The 8,015-nt window shown below is 43.8% G+C and overlaps 1 pseudogene; it reads left to right on the top strand.

Annotated features, from left to right (window-relative positions):
• The first annotated feature begins 594 nt into the window (after nucleotides 1–594).
• LOC129703518 (alpha-1,4-N-acetylglucosaminyltransferase-like) lies at nucleotides 595–7,394 on the top strand (annotated as a pseudogene).
• The last annotated feature ends 621 nt before the right edge of the window (nucleotides 7,395–8,015 follow it).

Genomic DNA, 8,015 nt, shown 5'->3' with positions numbered 1-8,015 from the left:
AGCAGGTGAATGCACACAAAAGGATCACGAGGCCTGATATTCCACACGGTGAACAGTCTGTCTATGGAATGAGCTGGAGGAAGTGCTTGAGGCAACTACTGTAACAGCACTTAAAAGACAGTTGACTCAGTCTATCTGAAATTTGCATCCAAGTTTGGTCTCCCTGAATGAGGAAGAATGAACACACTAAATGTAGTGCAGTAAAGTTGCACCAGGTTACTACCTTGCATGGCAGGTGTGTTGTACAACAGAGATTGATCATCTTGGGCCAGTGCTCACCTGGGATTAGAAAACCCACGTTATCTCCCTGAAATGTCCAATATTCGTAATGTGTTTGACAGGGTAAATACTGAGATGATGTTCCCTTGACTATGTGTATATATTAAGTGGATGACTATCTCCAAATAGGACTTTGGCCATTCAGGATAAAATTGAGGAGAAACTTTACTCAGTCACAGAGTGGTGTGTTGAATATTTGGGATATTCTGCCAAATAAGTTGGTGAATGTTTAATGGTTGGGCATCTATAAAGCATGAATAGATAGATTTTTTTTATATTTGCTGCTGCAATATTTGATGTTTAAAATAGATATGAAAGACCACTATGTTGTCTGGATTGGATTATTTCAGTCAAAATAACAAACTGCAAAGGGTCAAAGAAGATTTTTAAGGAAGTTATCAATTCTAGGGGTTTTGAGTTATAAGGAGAGGCTGGATCGGCTGTATATTTCTTCTTTTGAGTATAGGAGGCTGAGGAGTGACTTCCTTGAGGTTTATCGCATCATAAGAGGCATAGATAAGGTAATGAGCCCAGATAGCAGTGTGGAGGCAGGTGCTCTCAAACTGTTTAGGAAGGATCTCGGTAAGCATGTAAATCACCACAGATCAAAAAAATAGAGAGAGTACAGAGGAGATTTACTAGAATGTTGCCTGGGTTTCAGCAACTAAGTTACAGAGAAAGGTTGAACAAGTTAGGGCTTTATTCTTTGGAGCGCAGAAGGTTAAGGGGGGACTTGATAGAGGTCTTTAAAATGATGAGAGGGATAGACAGAGTTGACGTGGATAAGGTTTTTCCCACTGAGAGTAGGGAAGATTCAAACAAGGGGACATGACTTGAGAAGTAAGGAACAGAAGTTTAGGGGTAACATGAGGGGGAACTTCTTTACTTAGGGAGTGGTGGCTGTGTGGAATGAGCTTCCAGTGAAGGTGGTGGAGGCAGATTTGTTTTTATCATTTAAAAATAAATTGGATAGTTATATGGACGGGAAAGGTATGGAGGGTTATGGTCTGAACGCAGGTGTATGGGACTAGGGGAGAATATGTGTTCGGCACGGACTAGAAGGGTCGAGATGGCCTGTTTCCGTGCTGTAATTGTCATATTATTATATGGTTATATCTATTGCAGATAAATGGGGGCAGAATCGATGAGTGCAGCCAAAGTATTTTCCTTTCAAACCGTATGACTCTATCTGGCATGGACACTAATATTATATCAATGAAGTCTATGCCATTTGGCAACTTTACGTCCACAGTTCTCAGATTCTATCAATAATGGTGCAATGGGTTTCTATCACAGGCACCATCCTTTTTGTTGGAATTGCATGAAAGATTTTGTGGCCAACTACAGTGCATATATTTGGGGTCAACAAGGTCCTAAACTGATTACCCGTGTGCTGAAGAGATGGTGTCAGATGGATAACCTGGGTGCCTTCATTGGCAAAGAATGCAACTGCATCACTGATCGATTCTACCCTGTCCCATGTCCAGCTTGGGAGAAGTACTTTGCTCCCTGGAAAAAGAAGGATGTGAAGCATAAATTCTCAGCTACGTATGGAGCACGTCTGGAATTACATGAATTCCAGCAATAAAAAGAAAGCCATTGCTGGAAGTGGATCATCAATTGAACATTTTTTTCCAGTTCCATTGTTCAACTACATACAGGAATTTAATTCAATTGAATAATAGTTCGGCGATTTAGGACTTTGTATTATGCAATGAACAAAATAATTAGATTTTCAGACTTTTTAAAAGTCACAATGCAAATTAAACGTAAAACACATTTGAGGACGCAAAGGGCCCAATGGCATAGTCCTGCACCTATTGTCAAATGACTATTAAAATTTGTGAAATATTCACTGTTATACTTATTTTTTCTGACAATCTCTTCTGATTCCATATCCAGTTTAAATTAGAATCAAACACCAATTGACACAACATGTATCTTCGTGGCACACTCCATCTCTCTCACTGACACAAATCACTCTCTCACTCACTGAAACAATTTTTCTCTGTCACTAGCACACTCCCTCTCTCTCTCTGACCACTGGCACATTCACTGACACATTCTATCTCTCTCTCCCATAAACTGCAGGTAGGAGGGAATTTGGTGTTATACCTGTACCCTAAATCTGGCGTTATGTGCAGCCTAACTCAGTTAGGAACAGCCACATATAAAGCATCTCATAGAACAGTGGTGAGTTTATGAACATGTCAGTTCATTCAATGCCTTAACAGGATGCACTGGGAAACACTCTAGAGAACCCAAACTGTTTCAAAGATTCATAGCACCCACAGCATTTTTATATTCTCAAGACACTATGGTTAATAATAATAATAAACTTTATTTCAGGCTCTAGGTCCAGACAAGGGACAACATTACATAAAAATACATTGCATATAAAAACATCATAAAATACATATAAAATCTTAATATATCACATAAAAACATCGTAATTTATATATTTAAAAAAACAGTACACGATTTAAAATCCAGAATAAAAAAGAAAAATCTGCGTCCTACAACGAGACAGTGATACCAGTGTCTCCACAACTGGGATTTGTAGTGGGACGTATCACTGATGGGGATGAGTTAGAGTATAGAAGAGAGATCGAGCAACTGTCCATATGGTGCCAGCACAATAACCTGGTCCTCAACACCAGCAAAACCAAGGAACTGATTGTGGACTTTGGAATGAGTAGGATGGGGACCCACAGTCCTGTTTTTATCAATAGGTCGATGGTTGAAAGGGTCAAAAGCTTTAAATTCCTGGGCGTGCACATCTCTGAAGATCTTTCCTGGTCCGAGAACACTGATGCTACTATTAAGAAAGCACATCAGCGCTTCTACTTCCTGAGAAGATTACAGAGAGTCGGTATGTCAAGGAGGACTCTCTCTAACGTCTACAGGTGCACAGTAGAGAGCATGCTGACCGGTTGCATCGTGGCTTGGTTGTGCAACTTGAGCGCCCTGGAGAAAAAAATACTACAAAATGTAGCAAACACTGCCCAGTCCATCATCGGCTATGAACTCCCTTCCATAGAGGGGATCTATCGCAGTCGCTGCCTTAAAAAGGCTGGCAGTATCATCAAGGACCCACACCATCCTGGCCACACACCATTCTCCCTGCTAACTGCAGCTAGAAGGTACAGGAGCCTGAAGACTGCAACAACCTGGTTTGGGAATAGCTACTTCTCCACAACCATCAGGCTATTAAACTTGGCTCGGACAAAACTATGAACATTAATAGCCCATTTTACTTCGGAGTCACGTGAGTGACTACGTGAAGAAGGGCCGTCCGTCTGCGTGAGCATCATTACGTCTGAACGCAATGCGCACAATGGACTGGTAGAGGTACTGCGTCCTCCCAGGCCGTCAGGATTGGCAGGTAAGGAAAGTTGAACTACTTACCTGCGTTCTTTCGGGTTTGAAGCTTTTTGTAGTTTCAGAGCCCAGATGTCGAGGAGACGGTCCGCGGGGAAGTCGGCTGCCGAAGACCGCAGCATTCCCAGTAGCGGGCGACGGTCTTTTCCCGACATTACCGCCGGCAGCTGAACTGGCAGGAGAAGACTTGGTGCAGGAGGAGGAGCTCCATGGTGGTCCTGCGGGACTTAAAAACCACCCGCCAGTCTGACAAACCCATTGACTCAGATGAGTCCGGGGAAGAGGGATACCCTCACTCAACGGAGAGTGTCTGAGGACGACTCTCCCACGACTCTTCCAACAATGATCTGCTCTGAAGGAGGGAGCAGTATCAGCACGGGCCTCTACAGCAGGCCGTGCCAGCAGCCTCACACATGGGAAAACAAAATGGGCCTGGAGTACCTAGGCAAACCCAATTGGAGGATTAGCCACTTTTTGATCTCTCGCTCTGAGGAAGGGAGCGCAAGGAGAAAGCCCGCAAACAAGTCGGGCCAGGAGGATCCCGGATGGAGAGGATAACCTCCTTCATGGGTAACGTGTTTAAACGTTCAAAACCCACATGGAGCACCTGATGGAGAGGTGCTCCACAATGATATACTCCAAAGGAGGGAGTTATCAGCCCGGGTATTATGGAGAACCCGCAGGCAGCGGCACCTGTTTCAGGGCTGCACAAATGTCTCCTGCTCTGAGGAGAGGAGCATCCACGGTCAGTTTCAGTCTGACCCAAAGCAAGAACCTCATTTAGGTCCGCTGGAGGGGCCATGTCAGCGCAGGTATCCTCAGGGGCCTGTGGCAGCAGCTGTTTTTAGGGCTGCCTACAAATCTCACTCTCAGTGGAGGGGAGTGCAAGTCATCAGTAGGTAACTGATCTTGAATTTAAAGTATGAACATATTGAAGCACATACATATGGCCTTAAGAGCCAGCAGTTGGCAGAATACCTGCACACTACAAGTGCCGGAAAGGGAACAGCGTTATCAGGGTGACTTTGGAGAAACCAGCCGCTGAACCCTCTCTTCAGGTAAGACCAGAAGAAGGAAGCAAAAGCAGACAGACCAATCAAGGTACCAACGACAAGCAAAACTTCATCAGTAGGCGACAACACACCCCACACCTCCATAGGGGGTAAGCGGTTCACGGAAGCCGGTGGTAGCTTGAAAGCTGGGCACGGAAATTTGATCAGAGTCGTCTTTCAAGGCAGACTCAGAATTATGGCCAGAATTGTCTTACAAGGCAGGCTCAGTATGATGAGGTTTTTCAGACCAAGACCCAAGCACAGGTCAGGAGAAACACGGAATCCACACTACCTACCAGTCCTACTCACAATCAAGGAGAGAAAAGGAACCCGCATCAGGGGCCTTTGGGCTACTACAAGACCATGGTAGCCATGGAGGTAGGTGGGTCTGGGTTTACCGAAATCAAGGGATTGTGGACCAGTTACATGTTGGTAATTTTTACTCTTGTGTTTTTGTTCAAAATGACAATAACATGAGTTTCAGATCTGGTTTTAAAAAAACAGATAATAACATGTGATTATTTTTACTGCACAACATACATAGGTTCCAAGCAGACTTGGAACTCGGACCGGAGTTGTCTTCGAGGCAGGCCCAGTATTACGGGCAGGATTGCATTTCAGGACAGGTGACAAATGGAGGATGTCACTTCATCCAGGTTTAACTCATATGTGCAGTACAGACTTTCAGAACAGTAAATTTTTGTTACGGTCTAACAACTGTTTTATAGGAGCTTCCTATAAAATGGTCACATGGCATGCATCGACCTCAAAGATGCATACTATTCGGTGTCTATTCACTAAGAGCAGGATATATTTGAAGTTTAACTGGATGGCATGGCTCTACCAAATGGGTTGACATCAGCTCCTAGACAATTGACTAAACTACGGAAACCAATTCTGGGTCTACAAAGGTCTCAGAACCACATAGTAATGGCATATTTGGAGGACATTTTTATTTTGGAGTCACCAAGAATTGGCAGAAGCGTCAGTCAAAGCAAACCAAAACCCTGTTTGAAAGACTTGGTTACCTCATCCATCCAGTTAAATCAAAATTGACACCTACAAGGGTAATTGATTACCTAGGATTTACTATCAAACACAGTAAATATGTTGGTGACTTTGCCTAGGGGCAAACAACCAGATTTAAGTAAGCCTTCTATGACCTGATAGACAAATACTAGCCATCTATCAGGCACACAGCGAGTGTAATTGGCAAATTGTAGCTCCATTTCCAGCAGTACGTCACGGGCCTTTGCATTACCAGAATTTACAATGAGCAAAGGAACGAACACTCAGATTCCATGCAGGCCAAATTGGCAAAACTATGGATTGCCAGCAGAGGCCATTGTTGAATAACTATGGTGGATAACGAACGTGAGACAGCTCAAGGGAAATCTTGCTCGAAAGCCATCGGTGGTTCTTCAGACCAATGCAAGCGGCTAAGGATGGGGAGCCACAAACACAGTCTAGAGCTGTGGGGGCAGATGGAATGAGCAGGAGTCTGTAATTCTCCAACACTTGAAATCAATTACCTTGAATTGTTGGGGGCACAATATGGACTCAAGGTTTTCTGTAGCAACATGCAATCTGTGCTTGTTCAAATTCAGATTGATAACACCACAGCGGTGGCATATATCAATCACAAGGGTGGTGTAAAATCTGTATCTTGCGACAGATTACCGAAACCTCATTTGGCACGTGTATCGAGAGGAATATTTGGGTTACAGCGGCCTATCTACGAGGTAGATATAACACGGTGACACATGCTGGATCACAAATGTTTAATAACAACACAGAATGGATGTTGAATCGGGCAGTATTTAACAACATAACTACACGATTTAGCATACCAGATATTGATCTGTTTGCATCTAGACTAAACCATTAGTTACCTAGATATGTGTCCTGCGAGCTGGATCCAGGAGCAAAGGCAGTGGATGCTTTCTCCCTCAATTGGGGAGGAATGTTTATGTATGCTTTCCGCCAATTTGTCTCACAAACCGATGCTTGACCAAAATCAAGCAACGCTAAGCCACAGGCATATTGGTAGTGCCAGATTGGTCTACTCAAGCCTGGTTCCCAAAAAATTTGGGGAATTATAGTCCAGCCAGTTATGGCTGTACTCAAGAGCAGGGGCCTCCTAGTGAACCCAGTTGCAGGGAGCAATCATTCACTACGTATTAACTTGTTGGTCTGCAGATTCTGAGGAGGTCATTTCAAGGCATAGGACTGTCCGAACAAATACAACACAGTTCGGATAACGGATGTCTTGGAGTTCCTATCAACTCTGTACTATAACTATAAACAAAGTTATAGTGCAATCTACAGGGCCAGAGGCGCAATCTCCTCCTATCTGATGCTGGAAGCAGGGCACGGGTCGATAGGAACAAAATTCATGAAGGGAATTTAATGCCTCCAAGGCCAAGATACATGGACACATGGGATGTGAGCGTGGAACTAACCCTACTTTGACAGTGGGGACTGCCTATAACTAACCCTGAAGGTGGTATGCTGACAAAGAGTCCAGACACTGCAAAAGCTACGGTTGGACTACATGACCACCAATATGAACAACATAACATTTGTAATCAGGAACCTGATTAAACAGAGCAGGCCACGAATGCCAGGGATGAAGATCCAGTTGTTGGCATATCCAGATGACCAACGGTTGTGTGTGTGGTAACATACTAGCACCACTATCTGAGAGTTACGGAGAACCTCAGAGGCTCAGAACAATCGGTCCTCATCAGCCATAAAAAAACCACACCAGAAGGTGTCAACTAAAACCACCTCCAGATGGTCAAAAGAGGTAATGGCGGTAGCAGGAGTGAACATTTATATCATTAAACCTCACTCCACCAGGGCTGCATCTACGTCGGCAGCAAGAGCTATGGACATGCCCCTTGACGACATCCTAGTGGCTGCAGGGTGGACAAATGAAATAACGGTCCACCGGTTTTATAACAAACCTATAACCGGACTGGGGGTGTTTGCATGTACCATTTTAAGTTCTGTCCCTTAGTTTCCCCCCAAGGTTGGGAGGGGTAACTATTTAAAAAAAACTTTTCTTTCATTTAATGCATCAGTGTCTTTGCTTAACTACGTAATGTCTGAATGCTTTAATGATTACACTCATCCATGGTCAATCCATTCAGTGTGTGACGCCTGGATTCGTAACCGGCGTAAAATCACAGAGCTTTGAAATCTTCACGTAGTCACTCACGTGACTCCGAAGTAAAATAGTAAGATTAAACGAGAACTTACCAGTTTGAAATTTGATCTTGATTTTATGAGGAGTTACGA

Source organism: Leucoraja erinacea, chromosome 14 (genome assembly GCF_028641065.1).
Source record: "Leucoraja erinacea ecotype New England chromosome 14, Leri_hhj_1, whole genome shotgun sequence".
Lineage (NCBI taxonomy): Eukaryota > Metazoa > Chordata > Chondrichthyes > Rajiformes > Rajidae > Leucoraja > Leucoraja erinaceus.
Note: the sequence above shows the minus strand (reverse complement) of the source record. Positions and strands in the feature narration are given on the sequence as shown.